Raw genomic sequence first — 18,973 nt, 5'->3', positions numbered from 1 at the left:
TAGCCATCAGCACGTAAACACACAATACAGCGTCTTATTGCTGTGACCGCCAATGCGGCGCCTTGTGCTTTCACAGCGCTTTCCTGACCCAAGCCTGGGTGGTTAGTGGCGTTCGCCAGTGCGGCACTGCATGCACTCTCGTGCTTCTATTGCTGTCACTCTGACACCTCAGTAGCGGTGTCGAGTGCATGAGGTCTATGTACTCAAATCCTGTGTCTTGTGATTGAGTTCTGAGACTCGTTGCTTGCGCTCTTGGTGCGGTACCACGGCCCTGTGACGTAACAGGGTTCGCTTCCTTCACACAGGGTGAGGTTAGCCCATGTGTGTATTCACTTTGTACCGCCATATAGTCCGTCATTACTTGGCAGCAGGTTCCATCTCTGCACGGTGGACCCCGGGCTGCGAACGCACCATACTCTATCTGTCTTATTATTTGGTGCATTCCGCTAGCCCTAACAGTATGTGATTACAAGGCAGAATCAAAAAGAGTGAGGATTTAGTAAAACTAGTTGGCCAAGTCAGATTTTAGGAAAACCTGACATGAGCTTTTATTTTTGGACAGATTTGCAGGTTTGGTAGTGGGGCGAATCTCTCCCTTCACACTGGGTTTTGGGAGTGGTACATCTCCACAAACCCCATATAAACTTTCAGTTTTGTCATGGGTATGCCAGTGCTTGGTTTGCAATCTGTAAAGCAGGAGGTGCTATGCAATATAGGCCTGCGTGAAGTTGAACGCGGAGCAAAAGACAACAAGCTTCTGACACACTCAAGAGGTATACGGTGTGGATGACCTAGCTTTGATCCGGAGGATAACGTTTACCTTACTTTATGAGTTTTGGAAAATAAAGATGTTTTATGTTGAACTTTCTTCGGTCACTACCTTTCTGATGCACTGTGTGAACAGCGCTACACTACAGTACTAATTTAGGATCCCGATTCAAAATCGGGAGATATTTTTTGAATATAGAGATCATATCCTTGCATTGTAGACTGTAATTGGTAGATAAAGTAATTAAAATTATTATTGGGAAACTGTTTTCTCTTACGTTTACCATATTTTTCGGATTATAACAAGCAATTTTTTCCCCAAAATTTTTTGGGAAAATGGGGGTGAGTCTTATAAATTGAATATGCCTTAACGGCCACGGTAGAGCAGGGTCCCAGGGTCGCTGCAGGAGGAGGCAAGAGTGGTGCATTGTTGCAGGCTGGGATGAGAGGGGGTTTGGAGGTGCGCCACTGTGGGAGTTCAGTGGTGCGGGGGCTCCGCCTACATTTTGTGAAAGCCCAGATCCCCTGCAATTCCAATGTTAACATTGCGGTGGGCTCCGGGAAAATGGCTGCCGGGGGCACCGCATGTGCAGATGGAGATCTCGGCACTAAGATCTCAGGAGATGAGATCTTAGCACCAAGAACTCCATCTGCGCACGGGGGCACTGAGCTTTTTCAAAATGTCAGCAGAGCCCCTGCACCACCAAACACCTACAGCATCACACATCTGTACACCTCTTTCTCCAAATTTGGCGTCCGCAGCATCACCCCACTCCTATCTCTGCCAGCAGTGACACTGGGACCCCACTTCACCACAGCCACCACCGGTAAGCAATAAGACGCATGGATTGTAAGAAGCACCACCATTGTATTTAAAAAGGTTTTTTTCCTATTTTTCTCCTCAAAATTTAGGGTGCGTCTTATAATCTGGTTTATCTTATAAACTGCAAAATACGGTATTTTTATCTCCCAAAAATGTGTTACTGTCAATACCTGCAACTATTTATTGTTGCGATACAATGCTCAGTAAGTATAAGCCCTATCATTTAGTCTAGAAAACATCTTTTTAGATTTAATGGAAAAATGTATTTCTTCTGATCAGTTGCATTTTGTACTTATCAATTCTCCCACCAGGATATTTTTACTTTTATGAGAAAGGTGGCATGATTGTGCTCTTAATATAGAATTCCCATCTGTAGGCTTCTGTAGGGGAAATGATTATAGTGTTACAATAAATATTGTCCCCCTTGTTTGCTAACTTAGGGCGGTATAGGTACAATTTTTTTTTATTTTAGTTATTTCTTTTTTAGTGATAGCAATCAGTGATGAGAGAATGTGCTCGCCACTGCTCGATACTTGATTGTTAAGGGTATGTGCACATGTTGCGGATTTGGCTACAGATCCGCATCGGATTGGCCACTATGGATTTGCAGCAGTTTTCCATGCAGTTTACAGTACCATGTAAACCTATGGAAAACCAAATCCGCACTGCCCACGGTGCGGAAAATACCACACGGAAACACTGCGGATTATTTTCCGCAGCATGTTAATTCTTTGTGCAGATTCCGCAGCGTTTTACACCTGCTCCTCAATAGGAATTCGCAGGTGTAAAACCGCAGGAGAAATCTGCAGGTGAAATCAGCACAAAAAACGCAGTAAATCCGCAGTAAATCCACTGGTAATACACAGGTAAAAACGCACTGCGTTTTACCTGCGGATTTTCTAAATACTGATGGGAAAAATCCACACAAAAATCTGCAACGTGGGCACAAAGCCTAATAGTGTATCGCGGGTACTCGAGTGCCTTGTTCAAATCCCCAGCTGGCATGTTGGACCCCTGTTAGACAGCCAATAAACTTGTGGGACTTGTCTGACATACATAGTAATGCTGTCGTCTTGTAAATATATACAGTTGTTCTCAAAAGTTTACTTACCCGTTAGGACTGGCGGAACGCACCAAATAATGGTAATAGAGAATATGAGGTGCGTTCGTAGTCCAGGGTCCATTGTGCAGAGATGATACCTGCTGCTGAGTAATGGCAAATGGATGCTTGCTCACACGTGGGTTTAGACCACACCCAGTGTGAATGGAAGCGAACTCTGTTGCTTCACAGAGTCGCCAATATATGCTGTGCCCTGTTAGCAGTCACAGGGTGCAGCTGAAAGACACTTGTGGTATCCCTATGAATCACCCCCACTAAATTGGTGATTGGACTCGCTCTGACCCTTGGTGACTTTTAAGGCTGCGCCTGAGGACGCCCTGAGTCAGATGCTGAGTCCAAGCTGGAATTCCCATCCTACACTGACAGGCTGTCAGGAAAGCGCACTGATTGCGCACGGTGCTGTATAAGTGGGCACTGCAAAGGCACTGTAATGTGTGCTTGGTGTGTAGGAAGCACTGCCAGGCGCTAGATAGCATGCGACATTCGCGAGCAGTCAACAACACTAGGAAGGGGAATGATTAAGGAGTGACAGTCACACATCTACACACACATGTTATCAAGTATACACTAGCGCATGGCTGAGTGGCCATGCAACCCTTTTATAGCAGTAGTACTATGGGACCTTCCTGATGGTCCAATAGGAGCTGCAACAGGACCTGAGCATGTGAGCCCCGACCTCCAATGGGAGGTCGTCCTGCGGGCATGCTCAGTATGGGAAAAGCAGGACTTAGTCCCAGAAAGACCTGCTCGCTGCTGATCAATGCTGGCTACAAAGGCAGAGCCTGGAAAGGCAGCAGTAACCAGTCGCACAGTGTCAGCTTGAGCCAGACGCTGGGATCGACATCTCCACTGAGCAAGCTCCACTGCAGCTTGAGAAGAATGGGAGACTGCAGCGGACATGGTTCGAGATTCTTCCTGTGCAAAGGCGGGAACTCGACACCTAACATTACCCCCTTCCTAGGGCCCTCACTCCCTGGGCCTCACTACATTTAAAGGCTGCAATGAGCAGCAGAGCCCGAATGTGCTCCACAGGTTCCCAGGTTCAGTCCTCTGGGCCGTGACCCTTCCAGTCCGCCAGATAGAACTTTTTGCCACGTACCCCCTTGCACCCCAAGATAGCATTCACCCCATAATCATCCATGGACGTACCCAATGTCCCGGCAGATGACTGAGAAAACCGGGACATTAGAACGGGCTTTAAGAGGGACACATGATAGGTGTCGGTGATACCCAGGCGTGGAGGAAGAGCCTGAGAATAGACAACAGGGTTAACCTGTTCGAGAACCTTGAAAGGCTCTAAGTAGCGAGGTGCAAACTTAGTGGACTCAACTCGCAACCTGATATTGCGGGCGGAGAGCCATACTAAGTCGCCAGGAGCAAAGGCAGAGACCCTCATTCTGCATTGGCAGAGACCCTCATTTTCTCCTTGGAAGCCCGGATAGCATCCTGTGTATGGTCCCAGATGTCCCGTGATTCCACTGCCCAGTCTGACACCCTAGAGTTGGCAGAAGACACGGGCATGGGCACAAGAACCCGTGGATGCTGGCCGTAATTAAGGAGGAATGGGGTCTGCCCTGTGGAGTCAGCTACGGCGTCGTTCAAGGCAAAATCTGCCTAAGGTAGCAGGGATGCCCAGTCATCCTGCCTGGCTGAGACAAAATGTCGTAGAAATGTGACAAGAGTCTGGTTGGCCCTCTCTACCAATCCATTCGTCTCGGGATGGTACGCTGAAGAGAGATTCAGCTCAATACTCAGTAGGTGACAAAGATGTCGCAGAACTGAGATGCAAACTGGGGATGCCGGTCACTGACAATCTTGTCAGGCATACCGCGTAAACAGAAGACATGTTTGACAAACAACGCCGCCAAGGCTCGTGCAGAAGGTAATCGTGGGAGAGGCACCAAATGCACCATTTTAGAGAAATGGTCGGTCACTACCCAAATAACGGTGTAGCCACGGGACTTGGGTAAGCCTACCACAAAGTCCATACCGAAACACTCCCAGGGCCTATCAGCCACCAGTAGGGGGTAGAGTAACCCAGCAGGCCATTGTCGAGGAAACCTATTCTTGGAGCAGGAGACGCATGCCTGAATATAGTCTCTAACATCATGGGCCATATATGGCCACCAGTATGTCCTTGCCAGAAGCTCAGATGTCCTTTTGATCCCAAAATGTCCACCCACCCTGGATGAGTGAGCCCAAGAGAGAACCTCCAGTTGCAAATTGGATAGCACGAAAGTCTTTATTGCCCCCTCTCACATCAATGACAGCTTGAAGCTTTTTGTGGTAGTTGTGGATGAGGTTCTTTATTTTCTCAGATGGTAAATCTGCCCACTCTTCTTAGGAAAAAGCCTCCAGTTCCTGTAAATTCCTGGGTTGTCTAGCTGGAAATGCGGGTTTAAGATCTCCCCAAAGAGACTCAATTATATTGACATCAGGTGACTGAGATGACCACTTCAGAACCTTCACTTTGTTCTGCTGTAGCCAATGACAGGTCGACTTGGCCTTGTGTTTTGGATCGTTGTCATGTTGGAACGTACAAGTACTTCCCGTGCGCAGCTTCCGGGCTGATGAGTGCAAATTTGCCTCCAGTATTTGCTGATAACTTGCTGAATTCATCTTTCCTTCAACTTTAACCAAGTTTCCTGTGCCTTTGTAGCTCACACATCCCCAATACATCAGCGGCCCACCTCCGTACTTTACAGTAGGGATGGTGTTCCTTTCCTCATAGGCCTTGTTGACCCTCTCTCCAACTGTAACGTTTATGGTTGTGGCCAAAAAGTTAAATTTTGGTCTCATCACTCCAAATTACTTTGTTCCAGATGTTTTGAGGCTTATCTCTGTGCTGTTTTGCGTATTGTAGGCAAGATACTTTGTGGCATTTGCGCAGTAATGGCTTTCTTCTGGCGACTCGACTATGCAGCCTGTTATGAACTGCTGGTTTAGGAGCAACATGAGACGAGCTCTGAAGGAGGTGGTACCTGTACTGACCGCAGTCCCTAAGCTCAACACAACACTAGAAGTAGCCGTGGGATGCTCCTGTAACTCCCTAGGCACCTCGTCACAGCCTGAGAACTAACTACCCCTAAAGATAGAAACAGGAAAACTATCTTGCCTCACAGAAAATCCCCAAAGGATAGATAGCTCTTATGGACCTGGTGGTTAGGAGCACCCGGAATGACCTGATGGTTAAACTAACACAGGACAAGCTCTGGGAAGTGTGAGCTCTGCTGACCGCAACCCCTAATCCTATCACACACACTAGAAATAGCTGTGGAGCATACCTAACTCTGCCTAGACGCCTCTTCACAGCCTAAGAGCTAACTAGCCCTAGAGATAGAAAATAAAGCCTACCTTGCCTCAAAGAAATTCCCCAAAGGAAAAGGCAGCCCCCCACATATATTGACTGTGAGTTAAGATGAAAGTCACAAACACAGAAATGAAACAGGTTTCAGCAAAGGAGGCCAGACTTACTAAACAGACTGCGGATAGGAAAGGTATCTTTGCGGTCAGCACAAAAACTACAAAAAGACCACGCAGAGTGTGCAAAAAGACCCCTGCACTGACTCACGGTGCGGAGGTGCCACTCTGCATCCCAGAGCTTCCAGCTAGCAAGGCAAAATCATGATAGCAAGCTGGACAAGAAAACAATGAACAAATAATTAACTAGCTTCTGCTGGAGTAGACAGGTTACCAGAAAGATCCAAGAGCGAACTGAACCAGTACAAGAACATTGACAGCTGGCATGGAGTAACGATCTGAGAGGAGTTAAATAGAGCAGCCAGCCAAAGAATAAACTAAGTCACCTGTGGAAGGAACCTCAGAACCAGCAGCTCCACTCACAGCCACCAGAGGGAGTCCATGGACAGAACTCGCCGAAGTACCATTCATGACCACAGGAGGGAGTTCGATAACAGAATTCACAACAGTACCCCCCCCTTGAGAAGGGGTCACCGAACCCTCACCAGAGCCCCCAGGCCGATCAGGACGAGCCAAATGAAAGGCACGAACTAGATCGGCAGCATGAACATCAGAGGCAAAAACCCAGGAATTATCTTCCTGACCATAACCCTTCCACTTGACCAGGAACTTCAGAAATCTTATACGGACCAATGAAACGAGGCTTAAACTTAGGAGAGGAAACCTTCATAGGAACATAACGAGACGACAACCAAACCAAATCCCCAAAATGAAGTCGAGGACCAACACAGCGCCGGCGGTTAGCGAAACGTTGAGCCTTCTCCTGGGACAATGTCAAATTGCCCACCACATGAGTCCAAATCTGCTGCAACTTATCCACCAAAGTATCTACACCAGGACAGTCCGAAGACTCAACCTGCCCTGAAGAGAAACGCGGATGGAAACCAGAATTGCAGAAAAACGGCGAAACCAAAGTAGCCGAGCTGGCCCGATTATTAAGGGCGAACTCAGCCAACGGCAAAAAGGACACCCAATCATCCTGATCAGCAGAAACAAAGCATCTCAGATATGTTTCCAAAGTCTGATTAGTTCGTTCGGTTTGGCCATTTGTCTGAGGATGGAAAGCCGAGGAAAAAGACAAATCAATGTCCATCCTAGCACAAAAAGATCGCCAAAACCTCGAAAGCCCACTTCATGGCCAACAACTCTAGATTACCAACATCATAATTGCGCTCAGCAGGCGAAAACTTTCTAGAAAAGAAAGCACATGGCTTCATCACCGAGCCATCAGAACTTCTTTGCGACAAAATAGCCCCAGCTCCAATCTCAGAAGCATCAACCTCAACCTGAAACTGGAGCGAAACATCTGGCTGGCACAGCACAGGGGCAGAAGAAAAACGACACTTCAACTCCTGAAAGCCTCTACAGCTGCAGAAGACCAATTGACCACATCAGCACCCTTCTTGGTCAAATCAGTCAACGGTTTAGCAACACTAGAAAAATTAGCAATGAAGCGCCGATAAAAATTAGCAAAGCCCAGGAACTTTTGCAGGCTCTTCACAGATGTCGGCTGAGTCCAATCGTAAATGGCTTGGACTTTAACAGGGTCCATCTCGATAGTAGAAGGGGAAAAAATGAACCCCAAAAATGAAACCTTCTGAACTCCAAAGAGACACTTTGACCCCTTCACAAACAAGGAATTCGCACGAAGGACCTGGAACACCATTCTGACCTGCTTCACATGAGACTCCCAATCATCCGAAAATACCAAAATGTCATCCAAATATACAATCAGGAATTTATCCAGGTACTCTCGGAAGATGTCATGCATAAAGGACTGAAATACTGATGGAGCATTGGAAAGCCCGAATGGCATAACCAGGTACTCAAAATGGCCCTCGGGCGTATTAAATGCTGTTTTCCATTAATCGCCTTGTTTAATACGCACAAGATTATACGCCCCTCGAAGATCTATCTTGGTGAACCAACTAGCCCCTTTAATACGAGCAAACAAATCAGACAGCAATGGCAAAGGATACTGAAATTTGACTGTAATTTTATTGAGAAGGCGGTAATCAATACAAGGTCTCAAAGAACCATCCTTCTTGGCCACAAAAAAGAACCCTGCTCCCAATGGTGACGACGACGGGCGAATATGACCCTTCTCCAAGGATTCCTTTATATAACTCCGCATAGCGGCGTGTTCTGGCACAGATAAATTGAACAATTGGCCCTTAGGAAACTTACTACCAGGAATCAAATTAATTGCACAATCGCAATCCCTATGAGGAGGTAGGGCACTGGCTTTGGGCTCATCAAATACATCCCGATAATCCAACAAAAACTCTGGAACTTCAGAAGGAGTGGAAGACGAAATAGACAAAAATGGAACATCACCATGTACCCCCTGGCAACCCCAGCTGGACACAGACATAGATTTCCAGTCCAATACTGGATTATGAACCTGTAGCCATGGCAACCCCAAAACGACCACATCATGCAGATTATGCAACACCAGAAAGCGGATATCCTCCTGATGTGCAGGAGCCATGCACATGGTCAATTGGGTCCAGTACTGAGGCTTATTCTTGGCCAAAGGCGTAGCATCAATTCCTCTCAATGGAATAGGATACTGCAAGGGCTCCAAGAAAAAACCACAGCGCCTAGCATACTCCAAGTCCATCAAATTCAGGGCAGCGCCTGAATCCACAAATGCCATAACAGAATAGGATGACAAAGAACAAATCAGTGTAAGGGACAATAGAAATTTAGACTGTACAGTACCAATGGTGTCAGACCTAGCGAACCGCATAGTGCGCTTAGGACAATTGGAGATAGCATGAGTGGCATCACCACAGTAAAAACATAGCCCATTCCGACGTCTGTGTTCTTGCCGTTCAGCTCTGGTCAAAGTCCTATCACATTGCATAGGCTCAGGTCCATGCTCAGATAGTACCGCCAAATGGTGCACAGCTTTACGCTCACGCAAGCGTCGATCGATCTGAATGGCCAAAGACATAGACTCATTCAGACCAGCAGGCATGGGAAATCCCACCATGACATCCTTAAGGGCTTCAGAGAGACCCTTTCTGAAGATTGCTGCCAGGGCACATTCATTCCACTGAGTGAGCACAGACCACTTTCTAAACTTCTGACAATATATCTCCGCTTCATCCTGACCCTGACACAGAGCCAGCAAGATTTTCTCTGCCTGATCCACTGAATTAGGTTCGTCATAAAGCAATCCAAGCGCCAGGAAAAACGCATCAACATCACGCAATGCCGGATCTCCTGGCGCAAGGGAAAATGCCCAGTCTTGAGGGTCACCGCGTAACAAAGAAATAATGATCTTTACTTGTTGAACAGGGTCACCTGAGGAGCGAGGTTTCAAGGCAAGAAACAATTTACAATTATTTTTGAAATTCAAGAACTTAGATCTATCACCAAAAAACAAATCAGGAATTGGAATCCTAGGCTCTGACGTCGGATTCTGAACCACAAAATCTTGAATGTTTTGTACACTTATAGTGAGATTATCCATCAAAGAGGACAGACCTTGAATGTCCATGTCTACACCTGTGTTCAGAACCACCCAGATGTAAAGGGGAAAAGAGAGACAAAACACACTACAAAGAAAAAAAAATGGTCTCAGAACTTCTCTTATCCCTCTATTGAGATGCATTAGTACTTTGGGCCACCTGTACAGTTATGACCTGGTGGTCAGGACAATAATGGACCTGGTGGATAAGAGCACACGGAATGACCTAATAGTTACTGATAATATAGGACGAGCTCTGGGACGTGGGAACTCTGCTAACCGCAATCCCTAATCCTATCAACCACACTAGAAATAGCCGTGGATTGCGCCTAACGCTCCCTATGCAACTCGGCACAGCCTAAGAAGCTAGCTAGCCCTGAAGATAGAAAAATAAAGCCTACCTTGCCTCAGAGAAATTCCCCAAAGGAAAAGGCAGCCCCTCATATAAAATGACTGTGAGTAAAGATGAAAATACAAACACAGAGATGAAATAGATTTAGCAAAGTGAGGCCCGACTTACTGAACAGACCGAGGATAGGAAAGGTTACTTTGCGGTCAGCACAAAAACCTACAAAAAGACCACGCAGAGGGCGCAAAAAGACCCTCCGCACCGACTCACGGTGCGGAGGCGCTCCATCTGCGTCCCAGAGCTTCCAGCAAGCAAGAGCAATCGAAATAGCAAGCTGGACAGAAAAATAGCAAACCAGAGAAAAACAAGCAGTCACTTAGCTTCTGCTGGGAAGACTGGTCACAAGAACGATCTAGGAGTGAGCTAGACCAATACTGGAACATTGACAGGTGGCCTGGAGCAAAGATCTAAGTGGAGTTAAATAGAGCAGCCAGCTAACGAATTAACCTCGTCACCTGAGGAAGGAAACTCAGAAACACCCACAGCCACCAGAGAAAGTCCATGGACAGAACCAGCCGAAGTACCATTCATGAACACAGGAGGGAGCCCGACAACAGAACTCACAACACAAAACTCCTTGACAGGGCATCAGCCTTCACATTCTTAGAGCCCGGAAGGTACGAAACCACAAAATCAAAACGGGAAAAAAACAGCGACCATCGAGCCTGTCTAGGATTCAACTGTTTGGCAGACTCGAGATAAGTCAAATTCTTGTGATCCGTCAAGACCACCACGCGATGCTTGGCTCCTTCAAGCCAATGTCGCCACTCCTCGAATGCCCACTTCATGGCCAACAACTCTCGATTGCCGACATCATAATTGCGCTCAGCAGGCGAGAACTTTCTAGAAAAGAAGGCACATGGTTTCATCACCGAGCCATCAGAACTTCTTTGAGACAAAACAGCCCCTGCTCCAATCTCAGAAGCATCAACCTCGACCTGAAACGGGAGCGAAATATCTGGCTGGCACAACACAGGGGCAGAAGAAAAACGACGCTTCAACTCCTGAAAAGCCTCTACGGCCGCAGAGGACCAATTGACCACATCAGCACCTTTCTTGGTCAAATCAGTCAACGGTTTAGCAACACTAGAAAAATTAGCGATGAAGCGACGGTAACAATTAGCAAAGCCCAGGAACTTCTGCAGGCTCTTCACAGATGTCGGCTGAGTCCAATCATAAATGGCCTGAACTTTAACAGGGTCCATCTCGATAGTAGAAGGGGAAAAAATGAAACCCAAAAATGAAACCTTCTGAACTCCAAAGAGACATTTTGACCCCTTCATAAACAAGGAATTCGCACGAAGGACCTGGAACACCATTCTGACCTGCTTCACATGAGACTCCCAATCATCCGAAAAGACCAAAATATCATCCAAATATACAATCATGAATCTATCCAGGTACTCTCGGAAGATGTCATGCATAAAGGACTGAAACACAGATGGAGCATTAGAAAGCCCGAATGGCATCACCAGGTACTCAAAATGGCCCTCGGGCGTATTAAATGCTGTTTTCCATTCATCGCCCTGTTTAATACGCACAAGATTATACGCCCCTCGAAGATCTATCTTGGTGAACCAACTAGCCCCCTTAATCCGAGCAAACAAATCAGACAACAGCGGCAAAGGGTACTGAAATTTGACCGTGATCTTATTAAGAAGGCGGTAATCAATACAAGGTCTCAAAGAACCATCCTTCTTGGCCACAAAAAAGAACCCTGCTCCCAACGGTGATGACAACGGGCGAATAGGACCTTTCTCCAAGGATTCCTTTATATAACTCCGCATAGTGGCGTGCTCTGGCACAGATAAATTGAACAGTCGGCCCTTAGGAAACTTACTACCAGGAATCAAATTAATAGCACAATCGCAATCCCTATGAGGAGGTAGGGCACTGGATTTGGGCTCATCAAATACATCCCGGAAATCCGACAAAAACTCAGGGACTTCAGAAGGAGTGGAAGACGAAATTGACAGCAATGGAACATCACCATGTACCCCTTGACAACCCCAGCTGGACACAGACATAGATTTTCAATCCAATACTGGATTATGGACCTGTAGCCATGGCAACCCCAAAACGACCACATCATGCAGATTATGCAACACCAAAAAGCGAATATCCTCCTCATGTGCAGGAGCCATGCACATGGTCAATTGAGTCCAGTACTGAGGCTTATTCCTAGCCAAAGGCATAGCATCAATTCCTCTCAATGGAATAGGATACTGCAAGGGCTCCAAGAAAAAACCACAGCGCCTGGCAAACTCCAAGTCCATCAAATTCAGGGCAGCGCCTGAATCCACAAATGCCATAACAGAATAGAACGACAAAGAGCAAATCAGAGTAACGGACAAAAGAAATTTAGACTGTACCGTACCAATGGTGGCAGACCTAGCGAACGGCTCAGTGCGCTTAGGACAATCGGAGATAGCATGAGTGGAATCACCACAGTAAAAACACAGCCCATTCCGACGTCTGTGTTCTTGCCGTTCAGCTCTGGTCAAAGTCCTATCACATTGCATAGGCTCAGGCCTATTCTCAGAGAATACCGCCAAATGGTGCACAGCTTCGATCGATCTGAATGGCCCAGGACATAGACTCATTCAGACCAGCAGGCGTGGGAAATCCCACCATGACATCCTTAAGGGCTTCAGAAAGACCCTTTCTGAAAATTGCCGCCAGGGCACATTCATTCCACTGAGTAAGCACAGACCACTTTCTAAACTTCTGACAATATACCTCCGCTTCATCCTGACCATGACACAAAGCCAGCAAGATTTTCTCTGCCTGATCCACTGAATTTGGTTCATCATAAAGCAATCCAAGCGCCAGAAAAAACGCATCTACATCACGCAATGCAGGATCTCCTGGCGCAAGGGAAAATGCCCAGTCTTGAGGGTCGCCACGCAACAAAGAAATAATGATTTTTACTTGTTGAACGGGGTCACCAGAGGAGCGGGGTTTCAAAGCAAGAAACAGTTTACAATTATTTTTGAAATTCAGGAACTTAGATCTATCCCCAGAAAACAAATCAGGAATTGGAATTCTAGGCTCTAACATCGGATTCTGAACCACAAAATCTTGAATGTTTTGTACCCTTGCAGTGAGATGATCCACACAAGAGGACAGACCTTGAATGTCCATATCTACACCTGTGTCCTGAACCACCCAGAGGTTAAGGGGAAAAGAAAGACAAAACACACTGCAGAGAAAAAAAAATGGTCTCAGAACTTCTCTTATCCCTCTATTGAGATGCATTAATACTTTGGGCCAGCTGTACTGTTATGGACCTGGTGGTTAGGAGCACCCAGAACGACCTGATGGTTAAACTAACACAGGACAAGCTCTGGGAAGTGGGAGCTCTGCTGACCGCAACCCCTAATCCTATCACACACACTAGAAATAGCCTTGGAGTGTACCTAACTCTGCCTAGACGCCTCTTCACTGCCTAAGAGCTAACTAGCCCTAGAGATAGAAAATAAAGCCTACCTTGCCTCAAAGAAATTCCCCAAAGGAAAAGGCAGCCCCCCACATACAGTCATGGCCAAAATGTTTGAGAATGACACCAAAATTATATTTTCACATGATCTGCTGCCCTCTGGTTTTTATTAGTGTTTGTCTGTTTATATCACATACAGAAATATAATTGCAATCATATTATGAGTACCAATAGGTTATATTGACAGTTAGAATGAGTTAATGCAGCAAGTCAATATTTGCAGTGTTGACCCTTCTTCTTCAAGACCTCTGCAATTCTCCCTGGCATGCTCTCAATCAACTTCTGGACCAAATCCTGACTGATAGCAGTCCATTCTTGCATAATCAATGCTTGCATTTTGCCAGAATTTGTTGGTTTTTGTTTGTCCACCCGGCTCTTGATGATTGACCACAAGTTCTCAATGGGATTAAGATCTGGGGAGTTTCCAGGCCATGGACCCAAAATCTCTATGTTTTGTTCCATGAGCCATTTAGTTATCACCTTTGCTTTATGGCAAGGTGCTTCATCATGCTGGAAAAGGCATTGTTGGGCGCCAAACTGCTCTTGGACGGTTGGGAGAAGTTGCTCTTGGAGGACATTCTGGTACCATTCTTTATTCATGGCTGTGTTTTTAGGCAAGACTGTGAGTGAGCCGATTCCCTTGGCTGAGAAGCAACCCCACACATGAATGGTTTCAGGATGCTTTACAGTTGGCATGAGACAAAACTGGTGGGAGCGCTCACCTCTTCTTCTCCGAATAAGCTGTTTTCCAGATGTCCCAAACAATCGAAAAGGAGATTCATCAGAGAAAATGACTTTGCCCCAGTCCTCAGCAGTCCACTCCCTGTACCTTTTGCAGTATATGAGTCGATCCCTGATGTTTTTTCTGGAGAGAAGTGGCTTCTTTGCTTCCCTCCTTGAAGCCAGGCCTTGCTCAAAGAGTCTCCGCCTCACAGTGCGTGCAGAAGCACTCACACCAGCCTGCTGCCATTCCTGAGCAAGCTCGGCACTGCTGGTAGTCCGATCCCGCAGCTGAAACAGTTTGAAGATACGGTCCTGGCGCTTGCTGGTCTTTCTTGGGTGCCCTGGAGCCTTTTTGACAACAATGGAAGCTCTCTCCGTGAAGTTCTTGATGATGCGATAGATTGTTGACTGAGGTGCAATCTTTGTAGCTGCGATACTCTTCCCTGTTAGGCCATATTTGTGCAGTGCAATGATGGCTGCACGTGTTTCTTTAGAGATAACCATGGTTAACTGAAGAGAAACAATGATACCAAGCACCAGCCTCCTTTTAAAGTGTCCAGTGATGTCATTCTTACTTAATCATGACTGATTGATCGCCAGCCCTGTCCTCATCAACGCCCACACCTGTGTTAATGGATCAATCACTAAAACGATGTTAGCTGCTCCTTTTAAGGCAGGACTGCAATGATGTTGAAATGTGTTTTGGGGGTTATAGTTAATTTTCTGGGCAAATATTGACTTTGCAAGTACAGTAATTGCTGTTAAGCTGATCACTCTGACATTCAGGAGTATATGCAAATTGCTATTAGAAAAAAATGAAGCAGTAGACTTTGGAAAAATTAATATTTGTCTCATTCTCAAAATTTTTGTCCATGACTGTATATTGACTGTGAGTTAAGATGAAAGTCACAAACACAGAAATGAAACATTTTTCAGCAAAGGAGGTCAGACTTACTAAACAGACTGAGAATAGGAAAGGTATCTTTGTGGTCAGCACAAAAACTACAAAAAGACCACGCAGAGTGTGCAAAAAGACCCCCGCACTGACTCACGGTGCGGAGGTGCCACTCTGCATCCCAGAGCTTCCAGCTAGCAAGGCAAAATCATGATAGCAAGCTGGACAAGAAAACAATGAACAAATAATTAACTAGCAGGGACTTAGCTTCTGCTGGAGTAGACAGGTCACCAGAAAGATCCAAGAGCGAACTGAACCAGTACAAGAACATTGACAGCTGGCATGGAGTAACGATCTGAGTGGAGTTAAATAGAGCAGCCAGCCAAAGAATAAACTAAGTCACTTGTGGAAAGAACCTCAGAACCAGCAGCTCCACTCACAGCCACCAGAGGGAGTCTGTTGTGAATTCTGTTGTCAAGCTCCCTCCTGTGGTCATGAATGGTACTTCGGTGAGTTCGGTCCGTGGGCTCCCTCTGGTGGCTGTGAGTGGAGCTGCTGCTTCTGAGGTTCCTTACACAGGTGACGTGGTTTATCCTTTGGTTGGCTTCTCTATTTAACTCCACTCAGATCGTTTCTCCATGCCAGCTGTCAATGTTTTAGCATTGGTTCAGTTCGCTCCTGGATCTGTCTGGTGTCCTGTCTTCTCCTGCAGAAGCTAAGTTCCTGATTGTTATTATTGTTCTTGTTTCTTTTTCCAGCTGGTTTTCTTGATTTTGTCTTGCTAGCTGGAAGCTCTAGGATGCAGGGTGGCACCCCCGCACCGTGAGTCGGTGCAGAGGACCCTTTTGCACACTCTGCGTGGTCTTTTGTAGGTTTTTGTGCTGACCGCAAAGATTCCTTTCCTATCCTCTGTCTATTTAGTAAGTCGTGCCTCCCTTTACTGAAACCTATCTCATTTCTGTGTTTGTGACTTTCATCTTTACTCACAGTCATTACATATGGGGGGCTGCCTATTCCTTTGGGGAATTTCTCTGAGGCAAGGTAGGCTTTATTTTCTTCTCTAGGGCTAGCTAGCTCTTAGGCTGTTACGAGGCGCATAGGGAGCGTCAGGAGCGCTCCACGGCTATTTCTAGTGTGTGCGATAGGATTAGGGCTTGCGGTCAGCAGAGCTCCCACATCCCAGAGCTCGTCCTGTATGAGTTTAACTATCAGGTCGGGTGCTCCTAACCACCGGGTCATAACAGGAGTCCATGGACAGAACTCGCCGAAGTACCATTCATGACCACAGGAGGGAGTTCGATAACAGAATTCACAACAGATAGCCCCCCACAAGTAATGACTGTGTGTGGAGAGGGAAAAGACATACACAGAATGAAACCAGGATGTAGCACAGGAGGCCAGTCTAGCTAGCTAGATAAGACAGGATAGAATACTGTGCGGTCAGTATAAAAACTACAAAAATCCACACAGAGTTTACAAAAATCTCCACACCTTACTAAAGGTGTGGAGGGTAAATCCGCTTCCCAGAGCTTCCAGCTTAACTGAATTAATCCATACTAACAAGCTGGACAAAACATAGAATGCACAGAACGAATAAGTCCACAACATGTGGACAGAAAAGAGCAAAGCAAGGACTTAACTTTGCTGAACTGGTCAGGATATCAGGGAAATCCAAGAGAGATGTGAATCCAACCAGGAACCTTTGACAAGTGGCACTGCTGAAGGGAAGAGCCAGGCATAAATAGCCGAGCAGAAAGACAATCAGTGGAAGCAGCTGCAGACTGCTAAATCCAAGGAGCAGCCATACCACTTAAAACCACCAAGAGCAGAACTCACAAAAGTGCCACTTACAACCACCGGAGGGAGCCAAAGAGCGGAATTCACAACAGCAGCCCATTTTTCTTCAAGTGCCTCCTTATTGTGCTTCTTGAAACAGCCACACTGCTAGTTTTCAGAGAGTCCAGTATTTCAGCTGATGTTATTTGTGACATGGCAGTTGTGAACATAGTTTTGTTGCTCTACCTGACTGTGGTTTTGTTTTTACCAACTCCTGATTTTCCATTTGTTAATCACAGTTTGAATGCTGCTGACTGGCATTATCAATTCCTTGGATATCTTTTTGTATCCCATTCCTGTTTTATACAGTTCAACTACCTTTTCCTGTACATCCGTTGACAATCATCTTGCTTTCCCCATTTCTCACAATCCAGAAACGTCAGTGGCTGGATGAAAGATACAAGAGTCTGTCAGAATCCCAGAAACTCACTCAGCTTTTATGCACACACACTAATTACAAGCAAAAAGGTGACAGGTGAGGATGTTACCTTTAGTAGCCATTTAAACTCATTTGTGTCCACTTCTGTGCATGCTATCAGGCCAAAATCACCAAAGTATGTAAAGTTTTGATCAGAGTCATTTGGATATTTTAGTTGTCATTATGATTTTAAAAGAGAACACAGTAGTTTGACAATAAATGGCTTCACCTAATCACTAACCATGACTGGAGAAAAAGTTTTGGTGTTTTCATTCATATTCTCTGAAAAAAGGCCTAGAAAGCTAAAATTCGTCATGTGTGTGTAAACTTTTGAGCACAACTGTAAGCATAGGAGAAAACAATTTCATAATAATTTCATCGCTTATTCTACCCAATGGGAATCATCACGAGACGGGAGCTGATCGTTGGGTTCTGCAAGGGGCCAGCCATAATGATTTGTTGTGTCAAGGGAGCAAATTGAAAAAACGAGAAAAAAGAGCGCCCCCTCAATACTCAAGAGAAAAAAATCTAGGGGGCATAGAATTTAGGCATGCTGATTGGGTACTTGTGTTAGTGACTATAGGGGAATGCAAGTTACTTACTCCGAGGCAGGGACCCTTTAGGGTAATGGAAAAGGTGGGAAAGAATAACTATAAAGTTCACCGACTACGACTAGGATAATGGAAGGTATTTTCTATATATTGCGGCAACGTACTAGAGCTCGGTAAAGGTAGTGATCCTCTCGAAACCCCTTGCTGATTGGTTCGGTCAGAAGCAAATATTTTGGGTGCTAAAGTGGAAGGAACTTTGCTACTGTTATGTTCCACCAAGGAGCCCGATAGTGCACTATGAAAAGGTTGTGAAGGGAAGCACTGCAACTAGGGAACGATCAGAGAGACACCCCTGAATTTTGACCCTGCTCAACTCTGAGTTCTCTGATGCCCCAAGATGGGATATTTCACCACTTGCAGTGATTATGTTCCTGTCTTGCCCTAAGCCATGGGACAGCAGAAATGCTAGACTTGCTTTATAATACAGACACAAAGGGAAACAGGCATAGAAAAAAGAAAACAGCAATTACTCTCAGTGCACCCAGACTAAGGAATGGTATTATTATTATTATTTATTGTTATAGCGCCATTTATTCCATGGTGCTTTTCATGTGAGGAGGGGTATACATAATAAAAACAAGTACAATAATCTTAAACAATACAAGTCATAACTGGTACAGGAGGAGTGAGGACCCTGCCCGCGAAGGCTCACAATCTACAAGGGATGGGTGAGAATACAGTAGGCGAGGATAGATGTTATGACCTGGTGGCCTTGGAGCAGCATGAGACGTACTCTGGAGAAGGTGGTCCCTGTACTGACCGCAAACCCTGAACCTAGCAGCGCAACTAGTAGCCATGGGGGTACCTAACACTCCCTAGACCCCTCGGCACAGCCTAAGATCTAACTACCCCTAAAGACAGAAACAGGAAACCTATCTTGCCTCAGAGAAAATCCCCAAAGGATAGATAGCCC

This window comes from Ranitomeya imitator, chromosome 7 (assembly GCF_032444005.1).
Source record: "Ranitomeya imitator isolate aRanImi1 chromosome 7, aRanImi1.pri, whole genome shotgun sequence".
NCBI lineage: Eukaryota > Metazoa > Chordata > Amphibia > Anura > Dendrobatidae > Ranitomeya > Ranitomeya imitator.
This window is presented reverse-complemented; position numbering follows the sequence as displayed.